Source organism: Zosterops lateralis (genome assembly GCF_965231275.1).
Source record: "Zosterops lateralis genome assembly, chromosome: 26".
In the NCBI taxonomy this organism is placed as follows: domain Eukaryota; kingdom Metazoa; phylum Chordata; class Aves; order Passeriformes; family Zosteropidae; genus Zosterops; species Zosterops lateralis.
In genome coordinates this window covers 1,541,858-1,557,984 of record NC_139786.1, presented here as the reverse complement: position 1 = coordinate 1,557,984, position 16,127 = coordinate 1,541,858, and positions in this window count along the sequence as shown.

Here is a 16,127-nt window from a genome sequence, read left to right as displayed (position 1 = left end):
TCCTGTCTCCTCGTGGACGTTGATTTATGGATTTAATTCCCTGCTTTTCCAGCCCTCTGGGTGGTCCATCAGCAGTTCACTTCCAGAAGGGCTGGGCTCAGTCCAGCACCTCCTCACCTGCTCCCAACCTCCACGGGGACCCGAGCCAGGCTGTCCTTGTCCAGGCAGAGGCACCAGGAGTGGTCACTGCCAAAGGAGAACCACCAAGGACAGGGTGGTGGTGGCACCACAAACCTGCCCCAGGTTGTGTGCCAGTCCCACCCCATCAGCAGGACACCTGCTGGGAGATCCTGATGGTTCAGAGACCCAAAGGGCTCAACATGTGGCTTTGTGTGGGGGCGACCCTGCAGCCTCCCCCTGCCCCAGGGTCTCCATCCCATCTCCAACCCTCCTTCTTCCCCTCTAGGCTGTGATAAATCCTGTGGGTCTTTATCAAAATCCACTCTGTACATTTGCTGCCTGGAACTCCTTCAGCCATGGACTATGAATTCTTGCTAAATATATATTTAAGGCAGCCGTGGGGATATTTTTAAATGACCCCTGAAGCTATTTCTGCTTAATTTCCCTCACTTTTTCTCCATGTCTCTCCCTGATCTTCTCTTCCAGAGAGGACAAGAGCTCATTTTCATCTCTCCTGTCTGGGAGATGGGGTGCCTGACTGGCTGAGGACAAAAAAACAGCCCAAAAAAAGAGCAGACAGGGCTGAGCAAGAATAGCAACAGGGCTGGCCCAGGACAGAGGACAGCAGGGTCCGGCCCCCCTCTGGCTTCAGGGTGCTGCTGATCACCACCCAAAAGCGCCCAGGGTGGAATATTCCCCTCTGCAGCCTCGCCCAGGCACCAATCAGGGCTTTCAGAACCTCTGTAATCTTAAATTAGATTAAACCTCCAGGGGCAGGATGAGATCTACTCGTGGTCCTGACACTGGGGACCAGCCCCTGCTCAAAGGCAAAGGCACATCCCCTCCTGCCGTGAGAAAACAGCGGGTCCAGCCGCGCCTCCAAACCCAATTTATTTTCCACCTCGGGCCAAGCTGTTTCTCTGCTTTACATCTCAATTTTCTCATCTGACACCTGTGGAAAATCACCCGTTCCTGGAGCTAATAAGGGCCCCCGCAGATGGGAAAGGTTATTTTCCAGGCAGCCCTCGGGGGAAGGGCAGAGTGTGTGTGTGTGTGTGTGTGCACACACAGGGTTTGTGCATGAAACACTGCCAGGGGGAGAAACACAAACCACTGCAAAACCTCCCCTGGCTCTGACACCACCTCATTGCATTAACCCTTTCATCTCCACCCAGTCTCCTTCCCTCACTGATGTCCTTGAGAAGCTTTCATTCATCTCAGCCTGTTGGTTCATTCATCCTCCAGCTCTGCCCCTCGCCCTTCCCCAGCCGTTCTTTTCACAGCTGAATAATTCCCAGCTCTGAGATTCATCCTGCCACAGCAGCCTCCCCCTCTGACCCGTTGGGTTTGGTTTCTCAGGTGTTTTTGTCTGGCTCCTTCGGATGGGCTGAGTGGGAGGAAGGATTGATTGATTGATTGATTGACTGATTGATTGATTGCCTCCTGGCTTCCAGCAGGAACAGGGGAAACTCTCCTTTGTGCAGCCCTGGTTTGGTGCCTGAGGTGTTTTGGTTTTCTGAAATTCCTTTCCCAGGGAATTCTCTGTAAACAAGAGAAATGTTTTTGTAGCTGTCCCTTTGTTATTCATTCCTTTCCCCAGGAGGGACTTCTCCTTGCTGTCCCTCTGCTCTGACCAATGGGAGTGGAGAGGTTTGTCTTTGTGTCACCAATCCAACTGGTCTGCGTGAAATGGTATAAAAGGGGAGACACATCCCAAAAATAAAAGAATAATTTTCAGCCTTCTGAAGTCGGAGTCTGTGTTGTTGTGGTGTCAAACAGCCTCACCTTTGCTCCTGGCTTCTTCCCCGTGGCTTCCCATCTCTACCTTCCCCCAGATTCCCTTACCTGCAGCTCCCCTTCAGCCTTTTTTTGACACTTCCCTGGCTGCTCAGGCATCTCCAAGCTTTGGGAAGTGTTGGCTCAGTAGGATCGGGCAGAAAACGCAGACAAGAGCACATCACAAAGCAGAAAATGGGGATCTCACTGAGGGAATGGATCCCTGAGGAGGCCCAGGGAGCTCCCCCAGCCCCTCTGCCCACAGCAGGATTTTAACCTGCACCTGCCCCGTGCTGGATGAGCAGCCCCAAGGCCTCACTGGTGAGATTTATGCACCAGAGCCCAGCCTGGATTTCCATCAAACTCCTCCAAACTGTCCCACAGGCAGGATTAGCACAGCTACAGGAGCAAATCCCAGGGCCTGAACATACTCAGAGCTTCTATTTTTCTTCAAATCTCTCCAAAATGCTTTAAGGGACCCTGGTTTGGGGTTTTTTTTGGTGCAGAATGACCCCAAAGTAGAGGCTGCCAATAATCGGGCTCTAATCACAGTAACCAGCACTGACACAGAGCATTCCCAGCAAACCAAACTGGGTGAGCTGGGGCAGCCCCTTCCTCCCTGGGCTCTGCTCTGTGGTTTCTCACACCTCAGTCAAATGCTGAGAGGATTTGGCTGTTGTTGGGAAAAAAAAATCTCCCCAAATCCTGCCTGGGAGATGGGACAGGAGAACAAGGGAAAGAAACTGTGGCTCACCGTAAAACTTCTCAGCTGGGGTCCTTTGAAAGTCCTGTTGCACATTCAGTCCTGGAGATTCTCCATCAACTCCTGGGTCTTGTATTTCAGCACAAATCAATCTGGGATGGATCCAGCATCCTGCTCATGGCAGCACCCATGAGCTTCAGGCTGACAAATGGGGGTGCAGATGGGGTGAGATGCCCCCAAAATGCCCCTCAGAGGGGGAGCCTGACCCCAGGAGACACCCAGGACACGGAGAGGAGACCCTACAGCTTCAGAAAACATTTTATCAGGTGAATGTCACGTGCCACAAGCTGGACTCTGGATGAACCCCTTCCTCCCATGGCTGGGTCAGTCACTGGGACAGCCCCCAGTGACCCCTGAGAGCACCAGCCCGGCTGCCAGCAGCTCTGGGAAGGGCTGGATTGCCTCCAGAGGCTCCTGGGGGAGGTCCAGGACACCCAGATGGATGATCTTTAAGGCCTTTTCCAACCCAAACCATCCCAGGTTTCTGTGACACTGGCACAGGTGACCATCCAGCCCGGCAGGGGCAGAGGCCATTCAGTGAAGCTCAGCCAGGGGCTGGCCTGGCTGGGACCCCCAGCAGGGTCTGGGTGACCCTCTGAGCTGCCCAAAGAGAAGAGTGTCTGTCCTGGGTTGCAGTGTAGGATGTGCACACAGTATTTATTCCATCCCCATCCCCATGAGCTGTTGGAACCAGGTGGGGCAGTGTTTTCCCAGGCCCCTCCTTTGGGCTCTTCTGCTCATGGCCCATCAATGCCTTGCCCAGGACTCACAGGGAACTCCCTCCAGGAGCTCTCTCTGTTTAATGGGCCATCAAGGAGCCACTGCACGACTCCTCATCCCATTGGGAGATGCTCCCAATGCCCAGGGGGAGGAGCCAAGCATTCCCACCTGGAGAGAATCTGGGATTTGGGACAGGACAAGCAGCCCTGAGCCACTGGATTCCCAGAGGAGCAGAGCTCCCAGACCTTTCTGTGGGATCACTGCTTCAGGAAGAGCCCCTCACCTGGACTGCTCCCACCACCCTGCTCAGGGTGTGTTCTGACTCTGTCAGTGGTCCTTTGTGTTATTGCATTTATTTTATTTTACTTTTTTACCTTTCTTCTTATGAAATTATATCTCTGACTTGGAGCCTCTCACTTGTTTTGCTTTCAAACCACGACAGAGTCCCACCCCAGTGCCCACCCAGGGCTGGAGACATCCCTGGAGGTCCAGGAGGCCAAACAACAGGGGGAACAGGCAGAAATGAAGCCAAATCCCACCGTGGGCTAATCTGGGTCCTGCTCTGGGTCTAATCTGGGTCATCCCCACGGCTGCTCCAGCCCCTCTATCGTGGTGAAAGTGCCTCCCCTCCTTTCTCTGAGCTGTGGCATCACAGTGAGAGCTCTGAGCACTGGATCTGGCGCTGCTGCCCAGGAAAGGACTCCCAAGGACACCAGACAGGGGAGGGCACACCATGCTCAGCTTGATTAAATGGATTTGAGACCAGTTCTGAGCCCTCCTGCAGGGCCAGTGGAGCAGGGCTGTGATCTTCCCGGGTGACTGGCTCCAGTTTGGGACACTGAAGGGGAGGTGACACCCATCCCTGTGGAATCCACATTTTCCTCGGGGCTGGGGCCAGGGGCGCAGCCCTCCAGCATCCCCCTCCCCTCTGGCCACTGTTCCCACAGGGAGAGGAGCAGCAGCCGAGATAATTTAGCATCTAATGTGACCAGATGGTTTAATTTAAACCAAATCAGAGGGGAGAGAAGCCGGTCTGAATGTCTGCAGGTGTTCAGCCTGTCCTCCTGCCTCTCCCTCTCCCTTTCAGGACCTGCTGCAGGGCTGGATCCAGCCCCAGAGCTCCTCAGGTCCTGTCCTCCTTCCCCCTCCCCAGGCACTACTGTGCAGGGGGGAGGAAAAAATATATCCAGGTGCAGCAAAACCTCCAGCCTCCCCCAAAGCCCAGATCACCCAGTCCAGCCCCACTGCCAAGGCCGTCCCCTGGACACAGGAACACCCAGGGGGGTTGGAATGTCTCCAGAGAGGCTCCACAGCTCCCTGGGCAGTCTGTTCCAGGGCCCATCTCCAGCTCTTCCCCTGTCTCAGGGCTCCTCTTGGCTCTTTCCTCCCACCCAGAACCAAATCCCACCCCACATGGGTCTCATTTTATGCCCTTCAAGCCCCTCACACTCTGAGATCCTGCCCAGACCGGAGCTTTCAGTGCTAAAATGAGCATTCCCTTGGTCAGCAGGGGCACAGGAGGCAGATCTGAGCCCAGACCATCCCCAGGGCACAGAGAATGATCAGGGAAAGGTGTGACCAAGACTTCAGCCCTGTATTTCCTACCCACAAGGAGAGCAGGCAGCCAGCCCTGCTCCTGGCAGGCATCACTGCAGCCAACACACCTCCCTGGGCTGCCAACCTCCACCATCCCCAAAAAACACCCCTGAGGAGGAGAAAACACCTCCAACAGCCGTGCGACCCCCCTAATTTCCAGAACAAACACACCAGGTTCTCTTCTCTGTCTAGAGAAGTTGATTTCCCTCTAATTACCCACATAACAAATCCATCCTGGTTGTGCAGAGCTTTCATAACAGGTTGCATGGCCGTAGGTGATTGCTTTGCTTTGAAAAGCTCCCCACCCATGGAGCTGGAGCCCGTTCCCTCCACAGTAATAAATGCTAATAATGAGGCTCAGCACCACGCAGCATTTTTTTTATGGCCTGTCTAATGCAGGAAGTCAAAGTTACCGAACACAATGGGGCTCTTCTATAGCCGTAAAAAAAAAAAAAAAAAAAATAAAAAAAGAGCAGAATCCAAGGGGAAAAAGCCAAAACGGCCTGTTGGAAGTGACAGCAGCTTTGGGTTATCAAAGCTGAAATTTGGGAGTTCAGTGATGTGCCCTGAAGAGGTGTTTTGTCTCTGCCTCGGCCTGCCCTGACACCTCGACAGTGTTATAAATGTTTATTATAAAATTGGTTTTTCACAAGATGTGTGCTGCATGATTAATAACGTTGTGGTAAGGATATAGGATATAAGGTTTTTTTATTTCTGCTATTAGTAAAAGAAGATTAGGCAGAGTGGTAGTAGCTGATATAAGTATGGTTAAACTGTCTGTTTGGTCAGGATAACATCCAGTGAACATGGAAAGATGACCCTTGATATAATATTATTATATAATATGCTATTGATATTGATATAATATTTTATTGATATAATATGCTTAAACTGTCTATTTAGTCAAAATAACATGCAGTGAACATGTAAAGAAGACTCTGCTATTGATACACCAACTATCAGCATCTCCCATCTGAAGAAAGCACAGACCAAGGCCCAGGTTGGAGGTGATAATGAAGACACAGCCCAGAAACACAAATGCTCTAAAAAGGCAAACCCAAGGAGGGACCATGCAAAACAGTTCCTGGAATATGGAAACAAGTTTATGGAAATATATGAATATTCATAGAGTGATGTGATAGAAAAGGAAAACATCCCTGTCTCACCCCCAGATTCCAAGAGGAAAACATCCCTGTCTCACCTCCAAATTCCATCTCTGTCTCCAGTAACGTCTGTGCAGTTTTCAGAGGGAAATGGGGAGAGGGGCTGAATGTGAAAATAAGACAGTTCCTAATTCCTGCTGCATTTTGGGGTGGGGAGATCCCGGCAGCCCAAGGAGCTCCTGAATTTCAGTTCCTTTTCTGGGGCCCGTTGTGCTGCCTGGGGGCTGCTGAGGAGGGGAAGGGGCAGCAGGGCCAGGGCTGTGTTGGGAATCCTGGAATCCTGGAATGGTTTTGGAGGGAAGGGACCTAAAGCCCATCTCATTCCAGCCCCCTTGCCATGGGCAGGGCCATTTCCCACTAGACCCTGTTGTTCCAAGCCTGGTCATTGCCAGAGATTTCAAAGAAGTGCTGAGGAACAAAAGCCCTTGAACATTTTTAATGATGGATCTTCCCTGTCGGCTCCACGCTGAACAAGGAGCCTTTAACGTCAGTCTCCCTTTGATTAGACAATGGACCCAGGGCGGAAAAAGTGCTTCTCCTCCTCCTTATCTGTCATCTGCCCTCCTCCATTCCCCTCCTGCCCCAACAGGGCTAAATTTAGCAGCAAAACCCCAAGAATTCCCAGCAAGGGGCAGTAGGGGCTGCCTGAGATGGAGCAGCAGCTCCACAAGTGGGAATGTTTAATCCACAATATCTCCTGAGGGGTTTTAGCAGAGGATGGGGGACATCAAGGGGGTTCCTCACCATCTATCCCCAGTTTATCCCTGTCATTTTCCGGGATGCAGGAGCTCTCATTCTGCTGCACAGAGCCAACACAACCCCCCCAAGCACAGCCACAACCAAGACCAGAGAGGAGAGAATTTGCCCCTTCCCTGCTCCTCCTCAATCTCTTCCAAAGCACTGCTCCAGATGAGTTCCTGAAGAGTTTCAGCCTCTTAAAAACCCATTTCTCCCCACAAACCCCAGTCCTGCCAAACTCCTCAGCTCAACATTCCCCAACTGGCTCCAAGGACACTTAACCAGTGACGGGAATGTGACGTCCTTCCCCAGAGGGACAAGGCACGAAGAGCCCCCAGCTGCAGCTGACTCCCAATTATTCTGCTCTGAAACAGCTCCGTGGCATTTTTTGGAGTTGTTAACATCCCATTAAAAGTGTCCCGTTGAGCAGAGCTGGCAGAGCAGGGAGCAGGGAGGGTGAAAAGCCTGGGAAGGAGCCACAGCTCTCCCGTTATGGTGAGTTCTCCAAAACCCACTGGTTGTGTCCCTAAATAGTTTCCCTTCCATGAGCAGTGAGAGGTGTCAGCTGCCTGGTTTTTTTTTTTAAATGAACAGCAGAAAACAATGGAAAGAGCTGCAAAGTGGCAGCTGTAAATGCAGAGCAGGGGCTGGAGGGGGTTTGGGGTCCCCTGGAGAGGGGCTGGGGGGGTTGCAGGGGAAGTGGAAATGAATTTGAAGGGGACAGTGCTGGGCTGACCCTGCGAGGAGCTGCTGCAGCCTGGCAGAGCTGCTTGGACACCCCTGACCTTCCCTTTGCCTCAGTTTGGGAGGAGATGGAGCTGGAAGCAGCCATCCATCCCTGGAAGTGTCCCAGGCCAGGCTGGGCAGGGCTTGGAGCACCCTGGGCTGGTGGAAGGTGTCCCTGCCACAGCAGGAGGTGGAATAGGATGAGATTTAAGGTCTCCTCCAACCCAAAGTGTTCCATGATCCACAGTGAGAGCTGCTCCTTGGACTTGTCCCCTCTTCCCCTGGCCACATCTCCTGCTCAAAGGGGGGACTCTCTGCTCTACTGCAAAATTCTTCCCACCAGAGCTTAAATACCTCGGGTTTATCATCCATCTCTGCCCTCCCTGCTTCCCATCACTGCTGGGGATCACAGAGTCATTCAGGCTGGAAAACGCCTCTAGAGAACATCGAGTCCAGCCTTTGAATGAAACTGCAAAAATCCTCCTTTCTCCAGGAAAAACCACAGGCTCCCGTGGAGAATTCAGCCAGGTTACTGAAATAAAGTCAGTGCATGTCTGGAGTGCTGCAGTTTCGGTTGGTTGGTTGTTTTCCTTGCAGGCTGTTCCACAATTACCATTTTCTGGGAGCAGGAAGCAAAGCTGGGGACTTGCTCACGCTGGGAAAAAAAACCCCAAAGGTTGGCAATGGGCAGGGATAAGAGGGAATTTATTCACATTCTATCTCCTTTTGTGTTGAATATTCTAATTTACAGTGACCAACCAGCACGAGATACAAACGCTACAGACTTTGCCTGCAGCCCATGAGAACTGCTCTATCACCACATCATCCTGTATTCTAAACTCTAAAGAGACTTTTCTTATCCACCTTTTCCCTGATGCCTTGGCAGGGTGGAGAGGGGCTGCACCCTTGGGGTCCTTTTGTTTTCTGTCCTTCCACCCATCTCCAGCTCATCCCCGTCTTCCTGCCTGCCATGATCACATCTCAGAGCTGAAATTCATTTCTATTTCACTCACAGCTTTTACATCTCCAGTATTTCTGACCAGACAATCATATCCACAAGTCCTTCCTGTCCCATCTTTCCCAACACCTTTCCTGCCTCGCAGAGGAATGTCCAGCAGCACAGGGAGGGCTGGTCCTTTCCTGACCTCTGCCAAACCTCGGCCAAATCAACCATCCAAAAGCTGAACCAGCACCAAAGCACCTCTGGCAGAGCCCCCCTGACTCCATGGGGAACTTACACAATTTCCAAGACTACAAAAATCAAGGAGTTGGGCAGAAAAAATGACTTTTATTCTTCTTTTATTACAGAGAACAAGGAAAACAGCCCATTTTTCTGAGCACGGCCTGAATGGGAACAAGTCTGCCTAAATTCTCTGTGAATGGAGATGAAATCCCATCGTGGCAGCTGCTTCCAATCCTGGAAAATAATCCTTTGGAAAGAAACTGTTTCAGGCGTGCTGAGCACGGGGCAGGGCTGGGGGAGCAGCTATTAGTGCCAGTGGAAGTGGTTCTCAATTAAAAAAAGGCCGATGACAACAGTTTTTTAGATCAAAAGCAGCTTTTTTTTTTTCACAGGATGTTTTCTCTGCTTGGGCAGAAATGTTAATCAATCAGGGCGAGAGGAGCTGCAGCAAAAATCGTTTGGTTTGGAGCGAGTTTGGGAGTCGGATTTGGCTGGGAGGACACGGGGTGTTAAACAGCTATTGCTCTTCTAATGAAAACACCTCTGGGACAGCGAGGGAGCTTCTTCCACAGATGGGATTGCAGGATTTTTCCCCAGGAGCACAAACTCGGCTTTGAAAAAGGAGCGATTTGTTCAACCGCGACCGGTTTGAAAAAAAAAATCAAAATAATGAACTGTGCTGTGCACAACGTGGCCTTGAGGTGCCTGATTGCACCAGGGGTCTGGTGGTTTCTGTCTGTCTGTGCCCTTCCACCTCTCCATGGATTCTGGAGCCTCACTCCTGGCTCCAGGACTGAGATCTCAGCAGGAGATTTGGGTCTGAGGAGCCTCCCAGGAGCAGCTCATCCCCCCAGCAGCTGCACCATTTCCATGTCACACACAGACTGTCCCTGTGGATGCACAATTCCTGTGCTGGGGCTGACCAAGAGCTGTCCCCTGCTTTGTCCTCGACCTCATCCTGCTTTTCAGCCTCCCTTGGGGCAGCTGCAAGTGGCTCCGTGTTGGGTTTTCAAGGTTTCCACCTGCTGGATCAGCACATGGAATAATCCCGCCACAGAAAGGGGAAAACAACCAGCAGGAAATTCTGTGGCTCCAGTTTGGATCTCAGAGAGCTCAAGGGTTGGTTAATTTGGGAAAATCATCCCCAGGGAAGACCCCAGTGTGGAGCTGCATCAGCTCCTGGGTTCCACCAAGGAGGGACCCCAGGGGTGCCACGGGATAAATCCCCAGGCCAGTCACGCTGTGGTTATTGGGAAAACCAAAATCATCTCATTGCTGGGTCCCTCGTGCCGAATCTTCCCCAGGGCCACACTGGGAGCTCTGGGTTTTCTCGCCCAACACAGTCACTGCACAGCCAGGCTGAGTCCTGGCCACAGGCAGGAGAAGGTGGAGAAAAGTCCTGCAAAAAGGAAGAGTTTTCTCTTCTTCCCCCTCCAGATTTCCAAGGAAGATGCAGCAGGAGGAGGGGGAGAGGGGAAAATGTGCCAAGCTAGAAAATACCAACATTTCAGTCTTTTCTCCATGGAGAGTCTCTGGTTGGTGTCTCTACATTGGCCAACGAACAAACCAGGACAAGACAGTCCTGTGGGGTGACCTGGGCCACCACCTCCATCCTCGTGTCCTCTGGGGGCATTTCTGCTCCCACACTTGGGCCTGGAGACAAACCTGCCCCTGGAAATGCCCCTCCAGAGATGCCTCGAGGCAGAAGAGACACAAATCCAACACAGGTAAGAGAATCTTCTGAATTTACTCATTTAGTTCCCGGAGATGGGGTGATAATTCCTGCTCCCACCATTCCAAACCCAACCTTGGCATCACGTTGCCCCTTTTCCCCATAGCAAAGCATCAAACCCAGTCCCCCAAAACCCACCAAAGGGCCCTGGGGTGGCTGGAGGAGCAGCACAACCCACACCCAACCACCTCCACCAGCATTTCACACCCACCCACACCTTCACTTCTGCCCCAACATCCCAATGGGAAAGGGTTTGGGATTTACAGCCACCACCTGGAGCCATCCCATGGCCAACCCCAACTCTCTCTACCTGCTGCTTTTTCTTTTTTTATAGATTTTATTTTTATTATTATCATTATTTTTGCAAGGAAAAAAAAAAAAAAAAAAAAACCAAAAAAAAAACCGGGTTGCCCTGGAGCCATGTCTCCATGGAAACTGGGGTTTTTCAGACACTCAATGGAAAACGCTGGCACGGAGACGCTTGTGCAGGAATACTGATTCAGCCCCAGCAGTCTGTAACACTGACTGCATTTTAATCCCTCTCTCCTCTACCCGGAGAGCTAAAAATACCCCGAGAGCTGTCGCCTCCTGAACTCGAGTAAACAGCTTTAAAGCGACACGGCGCTGCCGGAGCAGAAATTCCATGAATCAGCTAAAAAAAAATTAAAATAAAATAATTTTTTTTAAAGGGATGGGGGGAGGTAAAGGTGGGATCTCAACCCTTGATGAGCACCAGCAAATCCAAACTCTGGGGAACAGAGAAGGAGCTACTGGAGGCAGCAGAGGGGTCTTTGTTGCACCTGTCCAAGATGCCCTTTTATCCTGGCGTAAAAAGAGGAAAAGAAGATTTTTCCCTGCACTTTATCCCAGTGTAAAAGCAGGAAAAGAAGGTTTTCCCTGCCCTTTATCCCGGTGTCAAAGCAGGAAAAGAAGGTTTTTTTCCCTGCCCTTTATCCCGGTGTCAAAGCAGGAAAAGAAGGTTTTTTTCCCTGCCCTTTATCCCGGTGTAAAAAGAGGAAAAGAAGATTTTTCCCTGCACTTTATCCCAGTGTAAAAGCAGGAAAAGAAGGTTTTCCCTGCCCTTTATCCCGGTGTCAAAGCAGGAAAAGAAGGTTTTTTCCCCTGCCCTTTATCCCGGTGTAAAAAGAGGAAAAGAAGGTTTTCCCTGCACTTTATCCCAGTGTCAAAGCAGGAAAAGAAGATTTTCCTTGCCCTTTATCCCGGTGTAAAGCAGGAAAATGAGGTTTTCCCTGTTCCCCACCTGGCTGCAGGAGGGCTGTGTGCTCTGCCTTGCCAAGCTCCACTCGTGGCACCAACATGGGCTGGGAAGGAGCCAACTGTCCCCCCAGCGAGGGGGCTGGGGGTTGTTTGAGGGAGGGAGGACCTTTTTCCCTGTCCCTGCTGTCACCTCGCCAGGAAAGAGACGTTGAGGTCCAGCAGAAGGGGCCCAGTGCCAGCCCAGCCTCCCCGGGGCCCTCAGAGGCAAATAAAAATCTCTCCCCTCCCAATTAGCCAGGACTGTCCTCGGCTGACTCCCAGAGCTGCTTTTTGCAGAATACACAAACACCTCCTTAATTTAGCTTTATTTTTTTATAAAGACATTCTCCCGGGAGCTCAGCATTCCCCAGGAGAGAAACACCCAGATGGGGAAACTGAGGCACGAGGCTGCTTGCTCAAGAGCTGGCTGCAAGTTGGAAATGGATCCAGGTGTTCCAGGTGTGCCAGGATCAGGCATTGAGCTGCAACACCTCATTGAGGAAATTCTCCTACCCCTCATTAGTGCTGCCTTTAAATGGAAAAGCTCCCAAAAAACCCTTGGCAAGGGCATGAACCCACATCCAAATGGCTTTTTTTTTTTTCTTTTTTTTTTTTTTTTTTTTTTTTTTTGAGAGCTGGGATTGATTTTTTCTAGGAAAATTCTGCATTTATATATTTGTTTTTTCTCCCAGCTGTGGGGGAAAACAGGGGGCATTCCCAGGGTGCTGCTTTAAACCTGCATTTCTACCAGGAAAAAATGCCATCCCCAGCTCACAGGCAGAGGATTTAGGGTGGGTGATAAACGGGGATTTTGCAGTGGAAAATTCTCCCCCCCTGCCCTGCTCAGTGTGGGAAAATCCCATTTCCCAGTAGGAACCAGTTCAGGGCTCAGCCATTCCCAGCACCCCAGGCACCCCTCCTAAGCCTCTCCCAGCTTATCTGGCTTTTCAATAAGTCTTACAGTGCTGCAAAGCAGGGATGAGGGGAAAAAAACCACATCTTTAGGTCAGTTTTTGTGGGCTCTAAGATCTGCCTCCAGCAGGGATGGGATTAAGGCTCTGAGTAGCCAGAGCAGGGAAATAAATCTGTGCAAGGCACGGGCATGGCCTGGCCAAAACCAGGCTGGAAGGTCTGGTCATTCCTGGATGATAGAGAAACTCTGTTTGGGGCTGGAGTTTATTAAATTTTTATTTATTTATTAGGTTGCATCTTGTTAGAAGAGTGAGAACTGAGCACATTGAACACCCCCCAGTCCCTCTTTCAACACCAAAACCCTCCAGCACCAACACTGGGAGCCTGGAGCATCCCCAGGGAGGGACGTGCAGGGATGTTGGAGCCAGGGAACACTGCTGGAAATCCCCATGGGATCAGGCTGGGATCAGACTGGGATCAGGATGGGATTTATCCCCCTCCCAGGAGCTCCCTGGGCATGGGAACAGCACCTGGGACAAACCCTGAACCAAACTGGTCCCAGTGGGTTGAGGTGTGGGTGATGCTGGGGTGGAAATAGGGGAATAGTGTGGGAATAGTGTGGGATGAGCTGCTGGAGCTGCTGGGGCCAGGCCAGAGGAGGACACAGAGATGCCCTGAGCCCTTCTCTGCAGCCAGGCTGGGAGAGCTTTGCCTGGAGAGGCTCCAGGGAGAGCTCAGAGCCACTTTCAGGGCATAAAGGGGCTCCTGGAGAGCTGGAGAGGGACTGGGGACAAGGGATGGAGGGACAGGACACAGGGAATGGTTCCCACTGCCAGAGGGCAGGGCTGGATGGGATATTGGGAAGGAATTGCTCCCAGAGGGTGCCTTTGTTGGATTACACCCTTTATTGACCCAGAGATGGGGTAACTGAGGTGTTTTTAAAACTTTTATTCCATTTTCGGTCTCATGTGAAGGGTGAGACAATAGAGATGTTACAATTCACACCATCACAATCAGAAGTTAAAGTATTTCCTCATTACAAAACATTGTAAGTGTTTTTTTGGCCTGTCGGCTTTTGCCACTCAATGCTGTTAATGTTTTAAAGCAAATAATCTAAAATTACCCTCTGTGGGTCCTCCTACAGTGCACCTTTCACAGTTCTGTATCTCCAAAGTACCCAGCCTTATTTCCAAGGCCATCATTTGAATCTTGTTTCCAGTTCCATTCCTCTCTCAGCAATGCCTCTCCTATCCCAGGGCATTTCCAAGTCAGCATTTCTTATCTCAGGGTTTGCAAACAGACACACAGACTGTGTCAGCTCTGTCAGGCTGGGAGAATCCTCTCCAAACCCATTTCCCACATTACCTGCCCTTTCACAGCTCGGGTTTCTCATTTTTCCCTGGCTGGGTGCAGCTCCTTCCCCAGCCACGTCCCTGTTTCCCTGCTCTCATCCCAGAGCCTTGCACTTGTTTTTGTTGACAGCCTTGTCTTTTGTTGATTAAAATTCCTTTAAGAGCACCTGATGGTCAATCCCATTCCCGAGCCAGGGATGGTGTCACTGCCCCCTGTCCCCTCCCCATCAGGGTTTTCTGCCTGTGCCCCCTCCCAGCCGTGTGTCCCCAGGTGCTCCATGTGTCCCCTTGGCTTTGAAAACAAAAGAAAGGAAATAAAAAATGCTGCAGGATGGTGGGGAAAGGGTGATTTTTATTTGGGAAGAGAAAAGGGACTGGTGTGTCAGGCCATGCCAGGCTCTGTCCTCATCCCTGGTCTCCCTTCTCCCACTTGGCTGGATTTACACCTCGAGGGATGGAGAGCCAAGGGACACGGGCCAGGAGCAGAGCCTGTGCCAAAGGCACCGGGATCCAAGTCTTGCAGCTCCAAACAAGTGATGGCACTGAGAGAATCCCTGCCAGCCCCGGGTGGGGCTGGGCTTGGCTGGGTCACCCACAGGGAGAGTCATTCTGTGGGGATGTGGGAATGCCAGGAACACCCCACTGCCCACTGAGGGATGTGGGAATGCCAGGAGCATCCCAGAGAGGGGATTTGGGAATGCCAGGAGCATCCCACTGCCCACTGAGGGATGTGGGAATGTCAGGAACATCCCAGTGAGGGGATTTGGAAATGTCAGGAACACCCACTACCCAGTGAGGGGATTTGGGAATACCAGGAGCATCCCACTGCCCACTGAGGGGGCAGATTTCTGGGTCCAGAAAAGGTTTGAAATCCTGGTGGGGACTGGAAGACCCTGATAAACCTCTCTGCTCCCCTTTGGGATTTCTGCTCCCTCCAGGAGCTGTTGCTCTTCCACACCTGATCCTGGTGTATGAACTGCCAAAGGGGGTTTGTTGTTTGTTGATCTGACCTGGGATGCTGCAGAGCCTCCCCAGAGAGAGGGATCTCACTGGTGACAGCCTCCAGGGCTCTGGGCAGTCCTCTGCCTGCTGGGCAACCTCAGCAAGGCAAAGAATTACGGATGAGAGAGGAACAGGCTGCAATTGGAACGGTGATGGGAAGAGGTTTTGTCCAGGCTGGAGCAGGAACCCCACCCTGGTCCTGGGGATCATCTCCAGCCACTTCTGTCCCAACCACCCCATCCCCACAGCTCCTCCTGTCCCCTCGAGGTCACCTGGGGACACCCTGGGCAGGTCCTGAGCTCTGCTGAGATGTTCCAGCCACTCCTGGTCCCCGACAGGACCCTGGAAGATGGAGAACTCATCACCCCTGACCCACCCTCCCTGATCAGCCAGCCCTGGCTCCAGCAGGGATCCTGTGGTCCATCTGTGCCTGTGCCAGGTCAGAGCAGGGCCCAGCACAGCTGGGGCTCCCCCGAGGGCTCTGCAGCCTCAGCAGGAAGTGAAGCCTCTCGGAGGAAGGATCTCTCTCCTCTCTGTAATTGCTCCTTGGCCCGCAGCCACCAGTCACTCACATCTGGGGATGTTTTCTTTCCAGTCTCACGGCTGCTTTTCAGCTCCCTGGCTGGTTTTACCCATCCCAGCCTCTTCCCACTCCCAAATAAAAGATCTCACGTTGTCAAAGGCAGAGCCCCAGGATCTCCAGGGAAGGTGCCAACTGCAGATCCCCAGCTCATGGCAGAGGTGATTTGGGGCACCCAGAGTTGTGCCAGGACTCTGTGGTTCCTCCAGGAGCTCTGGCTGGGCCTGGGAGGGGACAGCCCCAAAAGGATGTGGAATATGAACTGTGGTGTCAGGACTGAGGTCATCAGCCTGTTCACCCCGTCCTGGTGTTCCCTTGGGAGCCAAGGATGGCCCTGCAGTGACCCTGCTGTGTCCTCTCTGATGGCCAGGGAGGGCAGAGGTCAGCTCTGGGGGGCCTTTCCCCACCACAGGGCTGTCCCAGGGCTGTCCCAGGGATGTTCCAGGGATGTTCCAGGGATGTCACAGGGATGTTTCTGCTCTGGGCTTTCCAGTGTGGGCTCAGCTC